The 25,345-nt window shown below is 39.1% G+C and overlaps 1 protein-coding gene and 1 long non-coding RNA gene across 2 annotated transcripts in view; one reads left to right on the top strand and one right to left on the bottom strand.

The window, feature by feature from the left end:
* The window catches only part of LOC134876067 (uncharacterized), a 297,182-nt gene that overhangs the window by 164,001 nt on the left and 107,836 nt on the right, over positions 1–25,345 (top strand). The window lies entirely within an intron of this gene.
* The window catches only part of lingo1a (leucine rich repeat and Ig domain containing 1a), a 102,370-nt gene that overhangs the window by 30,751 nt on the left and 46,274 nt on the right, over positions 1–25,345 (bottom strand). The window contains exon 2 of the mRNA XM_063898773.1: positions 20,671–20,816. The gene's annotated coding sequence lies outside the window, so the exon portion shown is untranslated. The remainder of the gene's footprint in view (positions 1–20,670; positions 20,817–25,345) is intronic.

The raw sequence follows: 25,345 nt of genomic DNA, 5'->3' as shown, positions 1-25,345 counted from the left end.
TTCAGTGTTTTTCCATCCATACACTGCAATGTTGCATCATACAGCATTTTATACATTCCCGATCGTCATTAAAGCCTCCAAAGAGCTTAAATGACCTAAGTCTATGACACGATTTCTGAAAAAAATTGAAAAGTGTCCTTTCTTTGAACTGATGCTTTTAAGATCAGCCTTAAAATATCATCTGAATATAACTAGCTAATCATGTTGCTCTTCACAAAGATGTAGATTGTCAGCGTTCATGGATCTCACTGAGGTCACACTCGTAAAAATGCTCATAGAAGTGCCTGTGCCTCGGGCAAATTGTTTAATGCTTTTCATGCCTTTAATATACTCTCTAAAAGGAATGACTCATGAATGAAGCATAATTAAAACTTAAAAAGGGCTATTTCATAAAAAAACAACAGGGTTTTAAGGAAGTTGAATAAATAATTGTACAAAATTGGTAATTAAAGTGACATCTGCCTCAAACTGCTTAACGAAAAAGAACCAGAATTGAACTTCAAATATATTTTAATAAATAATTTGCAGGAATTAATACAACTGGGATCCTTGAGTAACTGTGCCCAAATAAACGCCCATTCAGCAATAAAGTTCCACGATGTGCCTTTTTGTTCTGGTTTATGTACACATCACTTCATCAGTTGATCCAATTTATATCACTGTGGGATATACTCAAAGTCAAATGGATGTAGTGACCTAAAAATATAATAACTACCGGAATACAAAGTACTATCATGTTGTCATCATGTCTGAATTTCCTGAGCATTGCTTTTGCAACATGAAATATCATCTTCAACACACTGGAACTGTTTGTCATCTGCTGTACATTAGAGCTCCACTGGGGCATCAAAAACCCATTATGTTTTTAACGTTGTTTTCAGAACATTTTCATACTAAGCAAATGACAGACGGCTCAATTTGTTTTAACCCCTTTCAAATTCCACAGTGAAAACGTCTGAGCTTGCACAAAGCAAATGGTTTTTCCTATGATACGACTTTCATATCTGAAGGCTAACAGAATTGAACTGGTGTACTAAGCTTTTAATGTAACTACCTGCCTTAAAGTAGTTATTTCCCTGAAACCCTTGACATTCATTGTTCAAACAGGAAATACGCAGAGCTGTTGATCTCAAAGACATCCAGCTTTGCTTTAGGTTTCTGCAGTGTGTTCTGGTACCATGTAAGAAATAACCTTTACTTGACAGATTCAGAAGCTTGACAAAGATCAGACTGTTGTCTTGTCCCTTTGAATGATCATTTAATTTCACTGCTAGGTTCAATTATATAAAGATAAGGCATTAAAAATACTAGATGTATTAGTTTTTCCATGACAGTAATCATTTTCAATGATTATATCATTCCGACCCAACAAAAGTGACTCTGAAAAACTAAGATTGAACTAAATAACTTGAGCTAATAATCAGCTTTCATGCAGCTCCATCTTGAGCCAAATCTGATATTGTTTTGAGAATACTCGACCCCTCAAGGAGCTGTTTTGGGGATTTCACTTTATTGGTGATTAGTGCAATGTGCCTGTCTAATATTGTAATATTGCATTAGGGTTTACTCATCTGGATTTCATCTTAATTTTTATTCCGGGAGGAATTATTTACAGTCCTTGAGTATTTTACTCTGACCTCGCTAGAAGTTTACCAGCTGCTATCTGAGTTTAGCACAAAACCACATGCTGTTTGGCTTATTAATCAAACTGAATCAAATGAAAACAAAATACACAGTTCTGTCTTGTTTGATTTACAACAATACCGATTCCAGCACAGACGACCCACTCTGAGCCAAAGTCTGTGAGGAACGCAGTCAAACAGTGCTGCATCTGTCAACATTTGCCAGAAATGTTTACAACACAAACCAGTAAAATATGCTCAACTGAGCATGAGAGTTAGTTCTTAAATCACCCGTAGGGGGTTTCGTTTACAGGACTGGGTTAACAGGAGTGTCACGATGGATAGTATTACAAAAGTAATTGCTTTAATGTAGCATTTCCTCCTCACTAAATAAATCATAGTTTTGGTGCTTCATTGATTTCCAAAGAAAGCATTATTTTCTTAATCATTTATTCCTGATGCTTACTGATCTCTTGAAAAGTATCTTCTTGATGAGCAGATCTACGAAACGGTGTCCAAAACTATTGAGAATTATTGATTGGATAAACCAATACATTATATTTCAAATCAAGATTTAGAGGCTAATGTTTATCAATTTTGTCCAGTTTAACTATTGAGCTGTCAATCAACTTAAAGGGGCCCTATAATGCTCATTTCCAGGTGTCATTTTTGTATTTTGTGCCTCTACTGCAGGGGTATCAACACTTTATTCACTGAGGGCCGAAAACAGAAAAACCTACAAAGGGCTGGGTCAGGTATATTGCCTCATAAGTTAGGTTATAAGTTAGCAAAATCCATCAAATGTATGTCAATATGCGTTAAGAACAAAACTGCGTACATCATAGCTCTCCATAGGGTTTCATTTATCTTGTTGGCAGCTCATTCCTTAAAACAGAAGCTTCAGATTGCTTATAATAAGGGGAAACATGAAGGGTCTATTTCAACTTTGACTGAAAAGTGAACACATGAATACTTCCGTGTAATATTTGTTTACATATATATTTATGAAGTACAACATAAGAAAAAGCACAGGTTTCAGATGTGGGCCATATTCCATTATACCTTTTGAATTTACTGAGGGCCAAATAAAAATGGGCAATGGCCGCAGTTGGCACCCGGGCTGTAGTTTAGACAACCCTGCTCTACTGTGACATATTTACATTTAGCTTTAGTGTTCAAAAAAGTCTTTATTTTTCTCATGCCTTAGCTGGCTGGTTCTGTTGTGATTGGTCAATAGCTTAGAGATATCCCGCCCCTTTGCCTATCAACAACTTTGCGATTGCAGCCTTTGCAGACCATTTACATGCAGGACAACCTAAATAACAAACTACAGGAAAGGGAAAACCAGAAATGCATAATGTTATCCCTTTTTAAATAAGCTTTTCACTTTAATAGCACAGGGTAACGATTAGACTAGCTGACAATAGTAAAGATAATAACACAATATTTTTGAAAAGAGGGGGGAAATAAATGCAAACAACTTTCAGAGGAATTGCACAAAGTTCCCTTTCCTATCAGTAACATTCAATCATATTGACTTGCCGGTATCATAACGCCCGGTTAAAAGAACACGGATAAAATCTGTTATCATTGGTGTCATTTTTTTTCGATGCTTTTTTCAGGTTTGAGGATAGAGCGATGACACAACAGCAATTTCACAGGAGCACGGAGATAGGAGTTTCCACAGCGCAAACAGGCAATAGCAAATAAAACCATTTAACCTCTTCAACCAGTCTAGAGGCAAATGGCAAATACATAACTGTTCACACACACAGCCAAGCAAGCAGACATTGGAGAGGTTGCACACAACAGAATGCATTCACCGTGGCTTCTACTTTAGGTCAACTGAATCTCATTATTTTCATGCCATTTCTGATGCAATTATTGGGTGGAGTAATGCTCTCTGTTGGTCGGCTCTATTTGTTCCAGGGTTAAGGCCATTTCTGAATGTGTGGGTGCAAGCAACAGGCGGTTCCCCTTGTGGTCTGTGTTTTATTTGTTTGTGTTTGTGAGTGTTTAGAGGTTAGGGAATATCTTGAGATCATTATTAGCCGAAAAGCCAATGCTGATGGGAGTAAAGACTTAGGGGTCAAACGTCAAAGAGGACTCTGCTTTTTTTTCAAGTGGTAATTAGCGAGAGATTAACTAAACCAGGCTGAGCAGAGCCAAAAACAATATCGGGAGCTTCATGCTGACCTCTGCCGCTTCCCCAAGCTTCTTATGTAACCATTTTTCTTGCTACTCAGAAAATCCAATTTCAGAAGAGGAAAAAGTTGCCTTGTAGGACTTTCAAGCAGGGATGAGACAAAGCAAAAAGAACTTGATTCTGGACTTTAAATGATGCTGTTAAATGATTCCTATCTCTCATCAGTGTAAGTCTTACTGGGATATGGTATCAGCTTAATGGGAATGAATAGTTTGAATGTGTGTTGTGTCCTCATGTGCATTATCAGAGTCTCCGTCCCACACATAAAGAAAATAATGCTCTTTGTGGTCTTTTCAAGAGTCTCTCACTGATTTAAAATATGTCTGGGACTTAACAAATAACGTAGAGGCGAGGAAAACCAATCAAGTTTAGCTAAAAAGGGATATGGTGGCTGCAGATAAGCAGTTATGATGTGAGGGGACACAAAACAAAGTGTGTGTGTGTGTGTGTGTGTGTGTGTGTGTGTGTGTGTGTGTGTGTGTGTGTGTGTGTGTGTGTGTGTGTGTGTGTGTGTGTGTGTGTGTGTGTGTGTGTGTGTGTGTGTGTGTGTGTGTGTGTGTGTGTGTGTGTGTGTGTGTGTGTGTGTGTGTGTGGCATATCGACTTTATGTTCCTACTTCTTGTTTCTCTTTATTGTCCACTGCTGTGAAGAAATGAGCAGCATGTGAGTACGGAAGTGGAGTCAGGGAAGAGAGGAACACTTGTCTCTTGTATTTAATTTCCTTTACTTCTCTAGTTCGGTCTGTGTTACATCACTTTAAGTACTTTCCGGGTTTTATTGATGTCTAAGTTTTATTAGGTGAGCTTGTTTTCCAGAGTCTTTTTGCCAGTACATTACAAATTCATGCATATCATTGCATTAGGATGAAAACATGGGCCATAAAAGTTTTTTTTAACCCCCAGAGAAGCATACTGCGAAATGTATTTGGTTTACGTTTGAGAACATGAAATACATTTTGTACATTCAGCTTGACTGTTCCGGTCCTCGCGATTACTCCTACTTTTACATGATTGTTGAAGCATGGCTTAGTGATTCTGACATTAAGTGCATGCATTTCCTGTGAGCATATAGGGTATATAGTGAGAGCTTCACTGCTCTGTTCTACTAGTTTAAGTATTCCAAAGAAATTGCTCATAGTAGCACATGCTGTCAAATATAAAAGCCTTTCATTGTGGGAGGACCAAGCCCATATTAACTGTTTCCTGCCTCAGAAGAGTTTTTAATAATATAGCAGGTTACCTGTTCCGTACTAGGAGAGCCCTGTGGTGCGTCATTCCATTTACAGTATCATAGTTGACACGGATGAGTGGAGAACTGATTGAAAGTTAATAACATGCCAGTGCAGAGGGGGGAAGGTTATGACAGGTATAGTCAACTTCCTGCTCCCATTATAATCCCTTATCACCCTCCGTCTGAAACCACAGGTATATATGAAAAGGAACAACCCTGAAAGCATAATAGGGCCCCTTTTTAAATAAAAAATACCATATAGCGCTAATCATACAAATTTGGGTTGGCATGTGTCTAAATTTGACCCCATCTAAAAAGCTGCAATAACATGCATAACTACCCGAAGGTTAAATAAAAGACTCATATTTGATACCAAGATATTCTACATGACATCAAGGAAAGCTTCATCGCTTCGAGGGACATGCTGCAATATGTCCCGCCTAACCTACACCCACTTATCTAAAAGACAGTCAATCATGTCAAGCTGTGCTATCGTTTGATTTATATTCAAATGTTCCAAGTCGTGTACTTAGGATGTAAAACAAGGTCCCCCAACAATCATAATGCCGTGATCACTTATCCTTAATGGGTTTTTTCAGACTGCTCCCTTGCTTCAGACTTTCACCAGAGTCTTGACTTGATATGATCTGCAGGCAACAGATTCATATCTTTCTCTCACAGTGAAGAAATAAGTATTAACCATCATCCTCTAAAAGGTTGGAGACCATAACTCAACCCTGATTTGGCCAATCTGGGAAATGTGATTGACTAATAGGGTTAGGGCCTTTCACTTTCAGAAGTTTCGACCTTTAATTATACTCATCAGACCAATTAGTCTAAATACCTCAACAGTGTGTCAATATCCATCATCATTGCATGATTTATCAGTGTTCATGTTTTGTTTGAAAACCTTACACATTTATTTTAGCACTTTTTTGCTTCTGGAGTTCAGATTGGACCAGAGTTGATAGCTGAAGTCAAAGAGAGACTTGACGCAGCCTTGGCAGGAATCTCGAAATTAAAGGTGAGCCAGGCCACCGCAAGTACCCTACTGATACTGAAGCCAATAAACCTCAGTGCTCGCAGCTGGAGACCAGCCAATGCCACAGGGAACAGCAGGATTAAAAGGTCTCCTGAACGATTGATAGGGCAAGGTGGGCTCAGTAAAGTGTGTACAATGACACCTGCTGTGTCGCCCTGTATTAACAGTGCTGTGTAATGTTTCCGAGCTCAAACCACTGTTCTTATAGCACTACTACTTTAACAAAATGCAGGGAGTCTTTTTTTCATGTTCACACCTTTTCTATATTTGATTTAAATGTAATCCAAATTACAGAGATGATTTAAGGATTTGTTTTTGCAATAAGTGAGATTTCAAAACAAGCCTGTATCCAACCGCTTGAAGAAAAGACTTTACTATAATATTTTCACTTTGTCTGAAATGAAAGCCACGTCTGCTGTGATTGGTCAGCTGGCCAGCTCTGTTGTTATTGGTCAACCGCTTAGAGATGTCCCGCCCCTTATCCTATCAATGTACAATGTGTTGGAGCGCTAGCCAAACGAAGCGCAAGTGTTACATTGTGATGTCGTCATGTTAACCAACGGATAACCAAAGCAGTTGCAATGGAGGCGTTTCAGGGGAGAAATACTCCCTCTGGAGGAACCTTTTGTTTTATAGCCTTTGCAGACCATTTGCATGTACAAAAACCTATATAACACGCTACAGGGAAAAGAAAAAAGCATAAAAGGGCCTCTTTAACTGTATCTGAAATAGACTTAAAGTACATTGGCTTGGCTTCAGACACATCCAGTCAGGTAGGCATACTTCTAAAAATGATCCAGTGCTAGTATTGGAAAAAGCTGTCTTTCTTTCCTGTTTCCTGTTCTGTCCGCATACTTTCTTTGATGGCAACACTCTTGTGTGATTCACAGCTCCACATCCTGTTCTTTTTTGTTTGCCACTAATATGTAAAAAGGATTTTGCATGAATTAGTTTGAAAGGTCTGCTGAACACCTTTTAAAGCAAGACCTTGTGCCTTTATTTGTACTAATGATTGATCCTCAATGCCGTGCTTCAGTCGTGACATGCCTGAATAGCATTGAAGCAGTGCGCTTTTTAATTTGAAGTAGTAGACTGTTGTTACTGGGTAAACATTGAGCAAAGCACACCTCTGACGAAGTGTGTTTATTAATAAAATAGAAAGGAGGTGGAATTATTAATATCACCAAATGTTTACTCAATGGGCATCTGGAACCATCCTGTGATGCCAGTGATATTTGAGATTGGGGGCTTTTAAAAGCCACTACATTTCATTCATCCTGACACTGTATTACGCACACTGTGACTCATAAATACGCCTCTACGGAAGCTTTTAACGCTGGTGCCAATCTTAAATGTGACCCTGTAATTATCTTCAATTCCACAAAAGAGCAGAACAAGAAAAAGAAAATGTTCCGCCTTCTGTAAGCTAGCCGTTGCACTACGTGAAGGTCTAAATGTGACCTTGCCATGGCATTTTGTACATCCTCTTGAGTCCTACTTAACAGTTCACTTTTTTAAGGCTCTTGACACAATGGTGTGGCATGAAAGGATTTTTGACACAAACAGGCTGCATAATTGCTTTTGTGAGGAACACTTTTTGAAGTCTCAAGGGTTTTAATATAATTCCCATGAAAGTGCTATTATCTAACACTGCTTTCACCTTCCTTCTGTGATATGTTCAGTGGCAACAGTAATCGTGGACAAAGGAAAAGATTAGAAGCCACGATCTGAGGCTTCTGGTCTACCATCACCTTGACGCATCTCTTTTGCAGATGATTCATCGCCCTTCACCCTTGTTTCAATGATCTCTCTTAGCAGATCATTAAAGCACCTTTGCCTTGAACTTTGGTGTGGCACACATCATCTACAGCACAACCGCCGCCCACTGACCCGCACCTCCAGTATCGAGAAGCCATCCTTCACCTTCTGCAAAAACAACAGCGAACAAATCGCTTCTCCATAGGGAGCAAATGACTCTTTCACAATCAATGCTATTTCCCTCAGATGCGACACATTAGTTACTGCCACTTGGAGCCACGGCAGGTTATTTGTCACACAGCTGGTTCATGTATGCTTTCAACAAGACTGTAACTCCAAATTGGATTCCCAGTCGAAAGCAGAAAAGAGACCAAATACTCTTTAAAACCTTTGAAGGGAGCATGATGAAGAAGCTTACATTAAATATTCTGTTAACCACTCCTTAACCTCACAGAGAACATATCAATCTACTTCATGCAGGTGCCTCAGATGTTGTGCTTGAAGACCATGCAGGCATCCCACCTGCTGGTTACTGTCTGTGGGTCTAATGGGTTCTTCCTGTGGTGTGTGTCTTGGATCATCGCAAGAAAAGGCAGTATTCTTTCTGTTTGTTTTCCACATCAAACTCACTGAAACCGATAGAGGAACACTTAGTCTCTTTAAACCGATGTGCTGCTCGCTGTAACTTGCCACGCTTAGTTGCCAGCAGACAGAATAATTGGCTGTATCAATTAATTTCTGCTTACCCGCACACTTCAGCACTCTCCAGGGTGGAGATAACAAAAGATATCCATCCACCTGAGTAAATCTAAAATTGCATTTATTAAGAGAGTTCCTTTAACATTTAAATGGATGAGCACAATTAATTTAAGCTCTTTAAAATCTAAAGCCGCAAGAAAAAAAATGTGATGTTGCATTGAGGAGTTTATATTTAGTTTGTTCAAAAAGCACAGCTCGCTTATTTTGATTGAGGCATTTGTTTAAAGAGAGTAAAGCAGGGTAGTGACAACATATGAGAAATACAAACATCAACCTTTTTTACTTTCCATAGGAGATTTATGTTTGCTACTGGGGAGAAAAAAAAGCAATTTCTTTAAGTTTCTTTCTTACACATCTACTTTTGACTTTGAATAGAAATACCTTTGTGATCATTGTGCCTCTTTTTCGGAACAATCTACCTTGGCCTGAGAAAAATGGGCTACAGCTCAAAAAAGGGGAATAAGCAATGCTTGCTAGGGTTGAATATTTGCCGTTATGTGTTTTCTTTCCCGTGTATTTGAGTTAGTCAAACAGAAAGAGAGGACAGGTTTTTAATCTACACAATGTATGACATGGGACCAGCACTTCAAAAGCATTTTCAGTGGAAAATCTTTGAATGATATTATTGTAACTTATAAAACAATGAGCTGTTGTTGTGTTTTGTTACTGTATACAAGCTATCAAAAGAACACACCTGAAAACTCAAATATTGGTCTCAGAAACTTTGAAAATAGAAGGGATTACAAAATATTATCCTTTAAACTGAGGTTCGGCTGGGAAAATATGAATGTATGTATTTCTTAAGTTATAATTCCAAATATTTAATGCACCGATTGAGCATAACGTAGGGTTAAATGACTGATTCATCTAAGTGCGAACAAACAAACGGACTCACTGAATATCACTTGGGAAGAGATGGGGAAATGTGCGTAACAGTTGACCCTTCTAGATAATTTCCAGGAAGTCGTGTTGAGGTAAATGACCAGTTAAGTGATGATATTTTTTGCAGTAACACCTCTTTAGTGGGTAGAGTCATATTGTGTCATTTCCATGAAGCCGCTTCTATAGATTTAACATCATATCTGGATCTGAATCAAGCACTGATTGAATCAAGCACTGAATTATTCCCCACATACTCCACTATTACGGCTATTATTGGTGATCATGACATGATGGAACTCCAAAGTTTCTGCCCAATCACAAACAAGACAGAGCAAAAACAACTATAGCTCCAGAGAGTTGATATGGAGTTCAAGTGTTAACATAGTTTACTACACAGTACTGTTTACAGCAGGTGGTAAGGTTAACTGATATGTTTAAAGGGACCCTTTTATGCTCATTTTCAGGTTCATATTTGATTGATTGATTGAGTGATCATGTCTGATTGGTCAGCTGGTCTGCTCTGTTGTGGTTGATCAAACACTTAGATGTCCAGCTATCTCATACAATGTGCTGGAGAGCTAACCAATAGAAAAGCAGGTTAGATAGTGATGTCATTACGTTATGGAAGTAAATAGGAGTCCAATGGAGGCGTTTCAGAATGACAGGTCTGAGTGGGTGGGAGAGAAACTTCCTCTGGAGGGAACTTTGGGATTTTAGTCTTTGCAGACCATTGACATGCACAAAAACCCTTATAATACACTACAGGAAGAAACCCAAAAAATCCTTATAGTCCTCTTCAAGGGGAAGGCTGTAGAAGTGCTTGATGAATTTGCAACGCGGCAGTGGCTGGCAAATAATAGTTTTATAGATTTATGGACCAGGGCATTTATATGGACCTCTGTTTTATGTGAATGGTTTTGTAGAGAGAACTGATGATGGTCATCATCTATGAGCTCAATTTCTGCAAGTTTCCCTTTTCACTTCAGGCGGTCAAAAGGGTAAAATTAGTCTCAACATAATAAATGGAAAGGCATGGCTAAGTTACAGAACAAAGTAACGACAATGTTCAGAGTGAGGTCAGCAAGGTGAAACTCTTCGAATAGCACATTTCCTACGATGGATGAACAAGCAAATGTAGGAATATTATTACGAGTAAAAGGCCACACAGAGAATATATGGAACGATCCTAATTTATAAAAAGGATGGAAATACAGACCAATGGTTGGGAATTCAGGGGAATAGTACCATTTTGCACCAAACAACAAAGAAATGAAATCTGTCATCTTTGGGTGATTTTCTTTTGGAGACACACGAGGCAAACCACACTTCCTGAAGAATGCAGCGAGGTCATTGCAGAGACAAGACAGAAATGATTACGGTTTTGTGTGTGTGTGCAGAGGCTGTGAAATGTGGGGGCGCATAAATCAGGTTACGGAAATAGAATAGTTTGCTCCTGTGTAATCGGAAATCATGCAGTTAGTGGAGGCAAAGATGGGGACTGATAGAAATAAGTTTCTCCTTCCTTCATCTTCCCCTAACAGCAAACCAGAAAACAAATCATGGGTACACTGCGGCTTCCTGTGTCAATTGGGCCACATCCCTCACTGATATGAGAGGTTGGTTCATGCATTATAGAGTGAAAGCACCAACAAAACCAGTACGAACACTGTGCACCAAGATGCGCAGCATGTATTCTTTTGGCTTGGCTTACCAAAGGTTAAGAGCCTATGGCACAAAGAATACTGTATATTATGTTTACAGTATATTATCCAAAGGGCACAATTATGGTCATGTCACGCATGGTGACCTAGAAAATAAACGTAACGTCCTGTAATCAAAAGATAATAAGAGCCCATGTGTCCATTGACAGCTGTTAGTAATAAAAGTGTCTTTGACCTTGAACATGATACTAAAGTCCAACAGACTCAATTATTGTAAATCAACCCTGATAAGAACATCAGCCAAATGTCAAATGAACATAATCAAAAAACTTGGGACAAGAAGAGAGTATCAACAAATCTCAGTGGGAAAAGAAAAGCTATAATGGAGCTCACTGAAAAAGGCCATGAAGAGTTTGGTAACCACAACACGCATGCTGTAAGATATAGGTTGACGCTATATGTGGGATTCTGTATTCTATTCTTTCAATCCCTTTGTATTTTAGCTATCGGGTTATTCATAACAGTGCATCGGATTCTCCCCCGTGACGGTCTAAGTCTGCGTTTCTTGGTGAACTGCATCTATACTCACTCTGCTTCACTCCATCCACTGCAAGCCATTTCTTGTCAGTTGAAAGCTTCAATATTTGATGTACAATCAGCTCCAAGCCATTACTGGCAATCTTGAGTGAAGCTCAATATTGTAATCTTTTGGTAGCGTAGTGCGCCCACGTTCCTGCACTTATTCTCACAATGATTTTTACAAAAGCAGAATCTAGCGTACTAAAACTAAACCTTTACAAGAGGAAGTTACTGCCAAGCTTTAAAACCAAATCTAAAAGCTGCAAATTAAACTTAATCTCACCCTTTGTCAGTTTTACTTAATGATCTTGTGACATAACAAGGAAAGAAAACTCAAAAAGGAATCCCCCACTGCGATTCTCCATTAATTTACAACACAATGATGTCCTACTTTGATCAAAGGTCTTGAAGAAATACGTATTATAACATATTTAGAATTCATGACTATTGAGTGTCCATTAGGAGGGACATTAAAACTTACATTATAAGCAGAGGGAGTTATTTCCAAAGAACATTTTCATATCACTTCCAATAATCTATTTGAATTTCTTGTCCCGCTGCGTGCCAATGAGTGTGCTGACATCCACACAAATAACACTTACGCAGTTATGCTTCTGTTAGTCTAAGCTATTCAAAAAGACCCCTATATATTTGTACGGTGGCATCACAATCCTCCCAAATCAAAACCAACAGCAAACACAATGTTTAAAGAGGTAAAGAAGAAGAAGATAGACTGAAGATAGATATACTTTATTAACCCCTTACAGGGAAATTTCTTTCCCCACTCTGTAGTGCTTACACACAGGGAGGATACATGCACAAACACAACCACACAGGAGAGTTGGCAGAGCAGGGAGGCTGCCAGGTACCCGGCGCCAGCGAGCAGTTTCAGGGTTTGGTGCCTTGCTCAAGGGCACCTCTGCAGTTGCTCAGGAGGAGAACTGGCACCTCTCCAGCTACCAGCTCACTGGCACCTCTTACAGACTAAGCCACTGCCGCCCTGCCCTTAGTTCTGAAGGTACCTGTACATCTCATTAAATGTTAGTCAGATTTCTCCATATTAATGTTCAGCTCAACTTGATGGCCTATTTTAATGCTCAATTCATGCCCTAAAAGTTTTGACTTCCTGCAATACAATTATAACCCTTCTTTTGTCTTTCATACCCAATAAAGTATAGATTGTTGCATGAATCAAAGCATGTGTGTCTGAGCTTTGAGTGTTATACTGCGACTACTGTGCAGCCATACACAAACATACATTTCAAGTGTTTCTTCCTTGTGTGTGTGATATGTTAGACGATGTGTGTGTGTGGTAACTTCAATATGTACAGATGTAGTGAATTCTTCGAGACAATACTAGAAGTGCACTTATGTACCACAAAGCTGCACCCTTTAAATCCTTTTACATGATAGAAATGTGGCCCTAGCATCCTTTTGGAAAGCTGACCTTGGATTCTTGTTTTGCTCTTAGCAGCAAGGATTAGAGGAAATCTTCTTCAAACACACATTTAGCTCAGAGATATCTGGGCATATTTTGCCTCGGATTTATTTAAGAAATGCAAAACAAGGCCACTTCTGAACTGCAATCTTTGGTATTGACAGTTAGGGAAAACACTGTGCTTATAATTTTCTTTTCATGTTAAAAAGTAGATTGAGCTGAAAGGCAAAAAAAACTTACTGACATTCGGTTCTGCGAGAAGAAAGACTTTCCAAAAGTCGAGCTAGAGTTGCAGCATGACTTCACGATGAATTAACGAACCAATTATTTCTAGGTTTTTAGCTTTCTGCAAGTAAGTGACATTGCATGAACATATTAAATGAACTCCAGATGTTATATGTACAGCTGGATGACATTTTAAATTGGAAGAAGGTCTATTCATTTATTGCCTGAAACCAAATTTTGTATATTTTCTAGAACTGTCTTTAAAGAAGAACTTTATCCTGGTGTCATTTTATAGGCAAAGTTAAAAGCAATGAAATGCTTAGTCTGATGTTAGTTTGGTAAATAATGGTCAGACTACAGTCCAGTAAAACAATCAATTAAAAAGGTAGAATAATCAGGTATGGTGCCTTGCTCAAGGGCACCACGGCAGGGTGCCACGAGGTGAACTTGGACCTGTACAAGTAGCAGTCCACACTCCATATTTCAGTTCTGTTCAGGGACTTGAACCGGTGACCCTACGGCTCCCAGTCCAAGTCCCTATTGACTGAACAGCAACAGGAATTTATATTGGAAGGACTATCCAGAATAAAATACAGATGTTGACTGATCAACATCGACAATCTGAAAGGTATGTTCAAAGTTGAATCTCAAAGAATCACTCGTTGAAACTGCTCAGGCATTAATGATTATGTTTTAGTCAAAGTTCAGGTGACCTAAAGTGACTTTGGTTTTACGGATGTTCAGCAATTTAAATCTATTTTTAAAACACTAGTCAAATAGGGAAAGATTTTTTTAGTTGTACGAAAACTTTTTTAAATGATGTGATCGTTACTCGCAGTAGGAAACACCTTGGAGTGGGATGTGACATTGAGTAATTGGAGTTCAAGAAACATGTTCACACCACTCTCTTACTTTAGCCCAAACATAACATCTCAGGAGGACTATCACACTTCCTTGGTACACCATTGTGCACTGCATGACAAAGATTGGGACATCTCATAATCACTGAAGCACTCTTTACTCAGAGCAGGAATATGAAAATACTTTGATTATATTTTCATACATGGAGAGCGGGTTGGACAGCATGTCTTAGCGTGCTGGAAGTTATATAAATATATTTAATTGTTCAGGTTTACACGGAAACACCTAGGATTAATTGTAAAGAAGTGTTGGGGACCAGCTTGACATATTTCTGAGTTTGAGGACCACAGATCACTTAAATCTGTTGCCTAACAGATTTGACTATACTTCCAAAAACCCAAGCGGGAATAAAACCAGATAGCAGATAGCAGACGGTATACATCCAAGGAAGACAAAAGAAGAAGACATACTTTAACATGCCAATCCCGCTCCAAACCTGCATTGCGTTGGAGCTCTTCAGCTAGAATACTGCAGCAAACACTGGCGGCCCTTCACACATTTAATGCTTGGGCGATGAATGAAAGGTTTTCATTTGTTACAGAGGCCAGAGTTTAACTTTACTTTCGTATGTTGAAGGGCAGAGACACGGTGCCTTTGCTAACATCGTGTATATCATGTTTTGACAACCCTTCGATATGACCCTAAAACGGCAGGCAGTACTTTATTAAAAAAATAATAATAATAATCCTCCATATGTCAAGGCAACTGAAAAAGCATTGGAGTCAGAGGGATGATGAGTGGGAGGAAAGACTGACATGCGTGAAAAGAAAATGAAACATGAGGGAGGATTTCTCTTGAAATTGATCATATACATGTAGACAAAAACTCTGTTACATTTAAGTCAAACTGACATCCACTGGAAGTGTGTACTTGGAAACAGTTGCTAAAAAACCTACAGTCTTGTGAAGCTGTTCCGAGTGTATGTCAATGGCAGAAACCAGAGTATCGCGTAGTGTTAGTGAACTACAAGCGTAAGCCTCGTCTTCACAGTCAACCTTTTTGTCGTGACTATTGCCACTTTATATCCCCTTGGATTGAAACTGTGATTTTAAGTTTGACGCGTGCGCTCTCCAATTACGACCTCGACATTCTTGCTATTAATACCATTTATTAATCCAAAAACAGCGTCCAAAACTGTTTGCTCACACAGCCTCTGTGCCCCATTACGCCATCCAGTGCTCACAAACGACAACAAAGACATACAAATGGGCACAACACTTCTTATTCCATTTCAGAGGAGTTGTAGACACAGTATTACATGTACTCCCAGTATTCTGCAATGCTGACTTGTGTTTGTCCTCAGTCTATTTTTCTGTCCTTGGTTTTGAGATGCTGTCAAAAATGCCTTGACTTTCCAAATCTGAAAAATAGACCTTGGTGCGTTGATAAAGACATCGACCCATTGCTAGGAGAGAAATGAAGTTGATGTAATGAACAGGGGCTGTGATGAAGAACATTTTTTGTTATCAAACTCTACAGGAAATGCAGAATCTTGACACACTGTCAAGAAAGAATGTCTAAAAATACAACCCAAACAACAAAAAAGTACAGTCAGGTAAAGTAGATAACCCTTTATTTCAATAGTGATGAATGTTATGTGGTGGCATTTTCCTTTATTTTACATTTTAACTAATGCAAATGTATAATCACCTGGACAAGTTGTCTTCCTTTCCCCCCTCAAAGTTAAACAAAAGATTATCTCTGTGAAAATTAATCAAAACAGCTTTGAATGTCAGTCCGGGCAGGCACATCTTGTAAGGTATTTTGTTCTGAAAGCCCAGAAAGATCTTACATAGACTCTAAAACAATGCCAATGAATGTTTCAGCAGCTTTATCAGATTTTAAACCATTAGTGTGAAGTTATCCTTTGGTGGAATCAGAATATAATTATCTACAGTTTGACAACTTGTATTGAAATCCAAAAGGGTCCAACCGGAGAGAAATTGTCTCTAATTGGACAAAGAACGATGCGCTGCCCTCAAGCACGAGGAACCAATTACGGTGGTGGAAATAAACAGGCGGCTTCAGTCAACCGTTCTTTGAGAAGAAATTCATGAATTCAAGATCATTCACAAACAGTCGTCTAACGATGTGTACAGATGAATCTTTTTGCATATGAAAGTTGACAGGACAGCATGTTTGAAATGCAGCAGTGATGAAAACAAGAAGCTGGAGCTAACTTTTCCAGCACAGCCTGAAGACGTTATGATACGTTTGCTTTTTCTTCAATCTGATACACGCGTCTCATAAAAGGAAGTGAAGTCAGCCTTAAAAAGAAGAGCATTGTGACTCACAACCATTAACCAAATGGCATCTGCTGGATGTTTTGAATGGAGGTTTTACTTTACATTCCTCCCGTCTTGTCGACATGGACGCAGCTTCACGCCACGGAGAGTGTTAATGATTCAAAGGTCAAGTCGTGGAGGTTTTGTATGCAAGGCTGAGTGCAAGCCATCGAACAAGAACATTTCTCATTAGAGCTCTCTGAGAGGTGTCTCTTCATTGTTCTTATGCAAATGATGAATCATTTTCTGATGCTGTACATGGCAGTTATTCTGTGCAGAAGAATATATATTCTCCCATCATAATGCACAGTACAGCTTAGGAGATGTGTTGTCCTGATATAGATGAAGAGAGCTGATGGAGCTTTGGCTTCTATTATTGAATATTAGAGGATTTATATTGGGTATTTATTGATAATTCATTAATTAAATGTCCAAAAATACATGAACTTGCTTGTTTGAGTGTTTCTGTGTAGAAATTAAGAGGATTACTGAGATTGAGTGGAGAAAAGAGAGTTTCTGGTGCTTCAAGATGTTTGTAGTGATTTCAACCCCAAATTGAAATTGGCCCTGATAATTCAAATCCAATTACAACTTCCAAATTATTATGGGAATTATAGTACAGAATGGTTGTTGTGAGATATGCCCAGGAACTCAAACACTGATAAGAGGAGAATAAAACGAGTGAGTTGATGAAGTGGCTTTATCTGCTTATTTTCCCAAACAGGTTCATTATTTATTCTGTTTAATGGTTTGTATTACAGGAGGGACATGGAAACACTATGTCCCTTTGAGGAACGTCTAGGTCTATTGGGGAATCATTCTCATTGCTTAGTAAATAATGGTAATAATGACAAACTGGCATTGGTGAAACCCATAGACAGGATGATAAGAAAGGGTCTACTGTTTGGACTATTGTTATCAGGAAAGATACTCAAATTTTCCTGTTGACCGTGAATAGCCATATTTATCCAAAGGTTTTGTGTTCATCAATACACAAGAAGCACCAATGAAACACTACCTTATCTAATGATGTAATGCACTGTATACATAAGTCATATAATGAAAAGAAAACAGTTCATTTACAGCGACCCTGCAAACGTTTACCTAGAATACATTACAGATTTCTGGCAAAACCACTCCACCACAAGTCCACTTTTCTCCCCTATTTGTTTGCATTTTTTGGGTTGAAATTAATAAGTATAAGTGCCAGTAATCATTGTTGTTAAAATACCTGCATATGATTTGGTTACTGTATCCAAATGGTCAGGAGACTGTTACGTTAACGCTCTCTTTGTCCACAGATTGAGACACCTTATTCAAAATGCTCTATTCAGTCAGAGACATGTTAAGCATAGCCGTTTTCCCCCGTTGGCACCTTATGGAGGCACTGAAAATAAAAAAAAGCCCCACTACCTCGCCTCCGTCTCATACATCTTCAGTCATGCGGAAGGCCGTCCGTCAGTTTTACTGCACATCGGCTTCCTCTCAACGCAGAGTCGATGAATGATGGCCCTAAGTGCAACTAGATAACTACGGCAGGGGATGATAAAAATGTGAAAACACACATCGTAGACAGGAAATTGGCCATTTTGGAGCAATTGACACAGAGGAGCTGAAGTGATGGCACTTCCTGTAATGCTCATCCCTTGAAAAGTGGAGATGTCTGGCCGTCCACTGGGAGATAGCTACAGTCCACTGGACATATTACCGCAGTGCACTAACCTAATAGATCTCAAATAAAACATGTTTTTTAGCTTTTTCTTCTATTTTAGCTGTCATACAGTAACACCTAAAGTCATGGAAAAAGTTCCAGTCAATATCCTGTTCATCTGCAGGGATGAACATTCAACTCTAACAACAGTAAGCCAGTCAGGATTGCTGAAATGCAATGTGAGGAGGGAGTGGTTCAGTTAAAGGGGACATATGCCTATTTTCCAGACCATTAATATGCACACAAACCTATTGAACACACTTCAAGAAAGGGAAACCCCCTAAAAAGCACATTAGTGCCTCTTTAAAAATGGCCTGGTCAATGTGGCAATGAGGAAATGTAAATACCTGCTTTATCACAAATGGATTGTTGGGACTTAATGGTTAGCGGAATATTGAAACAGGCAGGACTATTCAATATCAGATCATGCAAGTTATCACTTATGGAGGTTATGATGGCTAAATCTGTAAATATCCCTTCCTATACTCAACCTCATATCTTACTCTTCTCATCTTTTCTCTATGGAGGTAAAAGACTGAATTGAACTGAATGCAAATGATTGATGCTAATGGTGGTAATATCACAGCTGCTCTTCCAGGGTTATAAGCACATGATAGAGGTCAGCAGTTTAATCTTCGTTGTGGACTGCTATCAAGGAATTACATACCATCCCTATATAATATGGCATGAACAATGGAAACCACACTGATTGAATTAAGCCCTATTCATCAGTGCACTATTGTGCATTAATGCATCCTGTCGCCATTTGGTATTTTTTATCACTAACATAAAGCTTGTTGACATGGTAACATTTTATTCTCCCTTAGTTAAAGCCAGCAGCCTGTATACAAGTGGGTGTGAAAATACTTTCAGTGCTGATTAATAATTCATCCGTGAGTTGTCCGAAAGTGTTACTGGTCTAATGCTTATCAAATTGCATTACCTCTGAAACCAGAGGATTGCCTTGCAGGGGATGATTTTCTTATTGACCAGCCATGAATCCAATGTTCTGCTCCTGATTAAGCAAAGCAACTTAAAAAGGCAAATGGAGAGGAATTTCAGGCACTGCAGTAAAAACAAGTTAATTTATGTCTTGTTTCACACATGATGGACTAAATCAAATCGAGACGAGTAAAAGGTGCACTTTAAATGCAGGGGATGAATTAAAACAATCTGAAGGCTGATGACATAACACACATTCAATACCAACGAGTATGATGGACTGAACTCAACCACAGCAAATATGTCTCGAAGGAAACACAATAAGGATTTTCTTTTTTAAATGTATGCATCTTGCAACTTTTGAACATTGCAGTAAAATATTTATGAACGTCTTTCGTTTGTTTTCCTCCAATTTTCACTTTTGCATTAAAATAACGGCAACTAAAGCATTATTAAACCAATGCATGGATGCGTTTAGCTGAAGCAGTTTAGTATTGTAAGGTAGGGATAATGTGTGTGGCTTAAAACTGCTGAATAACTTTAAACATGAGACAAAATGTGTAAAGTTTTAGTATTTTCCCCTCTTTTCCTCGATGGAAGTGCTTGTGTTGCTTAACAAATACATATTTTACTCATTATCAGGTTTAATATTTGTATTTGTTTCCTTTTCTGTGAGATGTTTACATACTCTAATACTCTATCTATGTCCAACCTCTGTTTGAAACCAGAGCCCAGTCTGCTGTGATTGGTTAGCTGGACGGCTCTATTGAGAATGTTCAACTGCTTAGAGATGTCCCGCCCTTAGGTTTTCACATGAAATATGATGGCTCACTAGCCAATACAAGCACAGATGTTACACAGTGATGTCACTACAGTATATTATGGAGGAAAACAAAGGATTCCAATGGAGAAACTCCCTCTGGCATGAACTTTGGGATTTTTGCCTTTGCAGAGCATTGACATGCACTAAAACCTATACAAGCCACTAACCAAAATTTACTACCTGCAGTTTTGAAATGCCTTTGCCACCTGCTAAAGAGCACCAAAAGTCATTCTATAAGAAATGCATTCAGGGAGATTCTTTATTTGGGAAGATGTTGATAGACACTAATTAACTCGTATGAGATGATGAGATCAGATGATTTGACGCCCAGTGAGATGAGTCGGTGTTGTTAAGCCTCCAGTGATGAAACCCTCACACTCCCGTATGTGAGATGCTGTCGTGTTGTTGTTTATCATTCCCTCTTTTACTGTGCTCATAGTTGGATTTAAAATGTGTCACAGTCTGCAAAACCAGCTCATTTCAGTGCACTGAAGTTAGAGATGATGTTAGACTAAAGTAAAATGCTGTGCGCTACTTGCTGATCAGCGGGACCCTCTTATAATTCGGGTAGTGCAATAATACTCACCGGCAGTAATTGCAGTCCTGCTGATTCCAAAGAGCTGCTGGTGCTGCTTACTGTGCAGATGGTGGGAGGCTGGAGGTGTGAGGTGGGCTACTTCTCCCCTTAATCCACATTCCCCCACAGCGTTCCCCTTTCACTCGATCACACACCTGCAAAAATACAACATCGGTGGAAACTAAACTCCCAAATTGAGAATAAAATCACATCATCACTTTGTTATGCGCATCAGAAAAATGTATTTAATGAGTCATTTCTGAAAGGGAATCAGCGGCATGTAGCGAAGTCCTTGTTCAGCCACAATCTACTTTCCTATTCTCTATGTAAAAGATAAACATCTTAATAATGTATCATCAATGTTCCTGGTATTTTTTTATTTAAAGTACATCTCTTTTATTGGAGTAGATTGCTATTTAATTATGTTCCACACAGTCAAAAGCAATTTAGAGGAAGACCTGTTTCAATGGGTGTTCTCAAGAAAGCTTCTACTGAATGAACTTATAGACAGCATCATTGCCTGATATTTAAAAAGCGTGTACTAACAGAGGGGGTGTCCGATGATTAAGGATCCCCTGAACAGCCCGAACCTGTCACATTGACAAGACAATCAAGTCTAGAGCTGAAGTCTACATGTCTCTACTAAGGTTTTTAAGGCCATGTGAAGGCCAATGTTCACTTTTAATGTAGCTCTGTGTTGGCCTCTTTGGTAATTAGCTGCTTAATTCTTCACTGTTAGTCATCAGTTAGTCACTTAATGTGTCTGCTGTGTAATGAGAGGTAGCTAGGATACGGTGGTGAAAGGAGATATCTTTACTGAAAGCAGATACCTTCTGTGGACGAACAAAATGCCAATGACAGTCTTGAACCGAAACAAGGAAAATTAAAAAGGTGGCATCAATATTAAAGGAGCTGAAGTAACAAATCCTCACTTCAAGCGATGAGGCTCACATTAACTTCATTCAGTTTAAGATACTGATTATAAATATATATAATATATAATATAATATATTTATTTTCTGTCCAGCAGTGGCTCAGTCAGTAGGGGCTTGGACTGGGAATTGTAGGGTCGCCGGTTCAAGTCCCCAAACAGACATGAAATATGGAAAGTGGACTGCTACTTGGAGAGGTCCCAGTTCACCTCCTAGGCCCTGCTGTGGGGCCCTTGAGCAAGGCACCGGACACCTCCAATCCCCCCTCCCCATTGCTCCCCGGGCGCTGCACAATAGCTGCCCACTGCTCCTAGTACTAGGATGGGTTAAATCCAGAAGGCCAATTTCAATGTGTGTGCTCTGCTGTGTGCATGTATGTATGACAATCAAGAGGGTTTCATCCTCCGATTCTATCATTCTATAACATCTTTAAAAAATACATGAAGGATATTCCAGAGAGGAGGCAAATGTATTATACAAAGTCTGGCCATACAGTGAATTCAAACAGCTGCTTTTCCTAAAGTAATTCATGGTTCAAACCATCAGCATGAATTCAAAAGCATAGCCTTCAAACGTACTGCAAGGACATTGTTATTGCAGAGAATGAATTCAAGGGAAATAAACTAGGCATACTTAACAAAGTGGAGTCTGCGTAAATGTACCTCAGGCTAAAATAAATAATAAAACATTGTGCGTTAAAACCAAAACATCAGGCATTTATAATTTAAAATATAGCCTAGCATTTTTTAAAGAATATATTTACTCTACTTCATGCTAAAGAGAATATTTTGGATGGAGCACAACAGTGTTTCTGGGTTGGGATTCCACATACTGGCTGGCACTAATAACCACATGCTCCATTTCTCTCTCTGTGGGTGACTTACGATTAGACTTTGAAAAGCACGAAGAGACCTTCGGTGTTCGGAGGTTGCAGATGCCACATTTACTTTGTCCCTTCATTACAGAAAATAAATAACAAAAGAACTCCTGGGGAAATTATTGATATTCACATTAACAATAATTGATTTTGTAAAACAGTATTTCCCTCCAGATGCTACTAATACCCTTTGATGACAAGTTTTGTCAGCGATAATGAAAGCATCTGACGCCAAATACTAATTATGTGTTATGACTTTTACAACCACCAATATCCCTAATATCATTACATAAGCTGAGCAACATTTATCAGCAAACGGGGTGAAAGGCTGCGACCATCAAATGGATTTGCAAACATTTGATCTTCCACATTTTGATATGGACACACAGAACTAGCTGATGCATTTAAATCAGAAGCGATGAACTTCCCTTTGATTTCCTGGCTGGGGAACGCAAGACTTTGGATCCAAAGCAAAGTGTTGGCGCATACTGTATGTGCCTCTGTAACTTGTCTGCATAGTATTTAGCAGTAATGGAGACACCTTGTTCTTCCACGGCAAGATGTTCTACATCTCATCTGCCTCATTACTGGCAAAACAATTAATTCCAATGCATGGTATTTGGTTCCAGATTATTTCCTGCATCTGTTTTGCAGTTTGCATGTCACATTACTGTGTTAGTGACATGATTTGCTGTAAAGATGCAGCTGCACGTTCAAAACTTACATTTAAGTGTTATATGGTACAAATTATTGTGAGAGATTGTACGATCGATCTAAATATGTTGGGTAGCAGGTTAAAAAAGAAAGTAACAGTAAACTATCCTCATTAATTAAATATCTACAAACTGGATCCCTTTTGTGGAATAACATGGGACTGTAATTTTCTAACGTAACCAATGTGTAAGGTTCATATATGTATTGTGTGCCTCTACTGTGACATGTCTCCATGCTTTAATGTTCAAAAAGCTCATTATTTTTCTCACACTGCCTGTGCTGCAGCACCTCTTTTCACCCTCTGTCTGAAACAGATTGGTTAGCTGGCAGAGCCAGCTATGATTGGTCCATGACTTAGAGATGTCCCACCCCTTAGTTTGTGCTGACCATTTACTGAGAAAAAAACCCCCTATACAACCCAGTAAAGGGAAAAGCCTCAACATATAATCCTTATTTGGGAACAGAAAAAAACCTGTGGTATGTAAGGTCGAAATTTCTGCAGAATTGGATTGAATAAAGGGTGGCAGATAATTAATTGGCTGAAATTCTGTGGTCAACGAACATCGTGTCATGTTCTATTTTACCTAGAATTATGTATTCACCAATGTCTGATTGGAAACGGCTTAATCTGATGTGAGGTATTTTGCTATTCTCCCTTTGGAGCTCCTACAGCAGTATTTAAGCATTTAAGGCATTACTTGCTGAAATAGCAGACATGTTCTGCTTGGCTTCCCTTTGTTAATACATAAGGAGTTGCTTGAGGGAAACCAGGAAGTCAACTCCCTTATCAAAACTGCTGCCGGGTATTTTAAGAGTGAAGCGGAGCCTGATAAGGGAATTGTCCCATTGTTTTCTTTCTTGAAAGCCGTTAACTCGGGCATGCAAAAATTATTCCTGCCACTCCCTCACATTGACGGGACCTCCGAGAATATCACTCTTACGGCCGCCACTGACATTTTGCAACCACGACCAAGACCACGGCATGCAGAGTAGAAAGGATTTTACTCAAACGTGTGGCTGAGATTAAAAGGCAGCAAGGACGATGAACTGACATTTTATAAAATTGGTCAGAGGGGATAAGAGGTTCCAGTTAAAAACCGGAAAAAACAAGAGAAACAGCAACTACTTTTTTTCACAACCTTGATAAAGTTGCAGGTAAAAGTAAAAAACACCATTATTGAAACCGACTAGCCTACTAGAAAAGAGAAGATTATTAATGCATCAACACATCAGTATGCCAGTTAACACTTAATCAAAATGGAGAACAGAAACCCAAAAAAATGGCAAACGAGCACGATTGACGGCAGGAATGTTGTGTGAAAATTCCACCAGTAAGCATGACAGAAAAGTAATTTCAAGTCTACTGTAACAGAATTAAATAATACATAACATGAATGTATGCTGCAAAACCTCTGGGAAAAAATCACTTTTTCTCAGTTTCTGCCATGTGCTCGTATGATTTTACAATCATCTCCATAAGCAGAACTCTTTGCAACTGATCGCTTGGGACCTTTTTCTCCCTCCCCCCACCCCCCTGTGTCTGTGACAAGATTAGACTATCTCTCCTTGTGCACATGGATGACTGACTCCTTGGGGCCGGTTCCATCTCTGTCGCATCCCCTCCCTCCATCCCAAGGCAGAAAACATTTCTATTTTCAACAGGATTAGCTCTCACCACAAGGCACCTGACAGGCAAAAGCATCACCCGCATGGCAAACGCCCCCGGGCACCCAGCAGTACGTACCATGGCCTCAATGACTAACAGGGATCCCGGGGAGTTTACCTAACAGTGGCATGCACAGTAGGGAACACACTTCCAACCTCCATGAGACATCTTTCAACCGCCCCTGTCTCAACCATTAACCACGTAGGATTTTTGAACTGTTTTCCAAGCAGTAAATAAATCTGTGGCTGCAAGAGGAAAGTGCGCACAGTCCCTTGGCAGAGTTAACAAACGGCATATTTCTCATTTACTTAAAAGGTTTGGTTCAATATCCAATTTCACAAAAGATCCTAGACACATTTTAGAGAAGCAAAATAAATAAACAAACAAACAAATAAAAAGGTGTTAAGATGACAGCTATGAGTGTGTGCTTAATTCCTATGTCATTAGGCAAGAAAAACCAATATTGTGAAGGTAATGATGTCTGAACTAATCCCT

The sequence above is a fragment of the Eleginops maclovinus genome, chromosome 2 (genome assembly GCF_036324505.1).
Source record: "Eleginops maclovinus isolate JMC-PN-2008 ecotype Puerto Natales chromosome 2, JC_Emac_rtc_rv5, whole genome shotgun sequence".
NCBI lineage: Eukaryota > Metazoa > Chordata > Actinopteri > Perciformes > Eleginopidae > Eleginops > Eleginops maclovinus.
The sequence above is the reverse complement of the archived record's forward strand: the minus strand, read 5'-3'. Positions and strand labels throughout refer to the sequence as shown.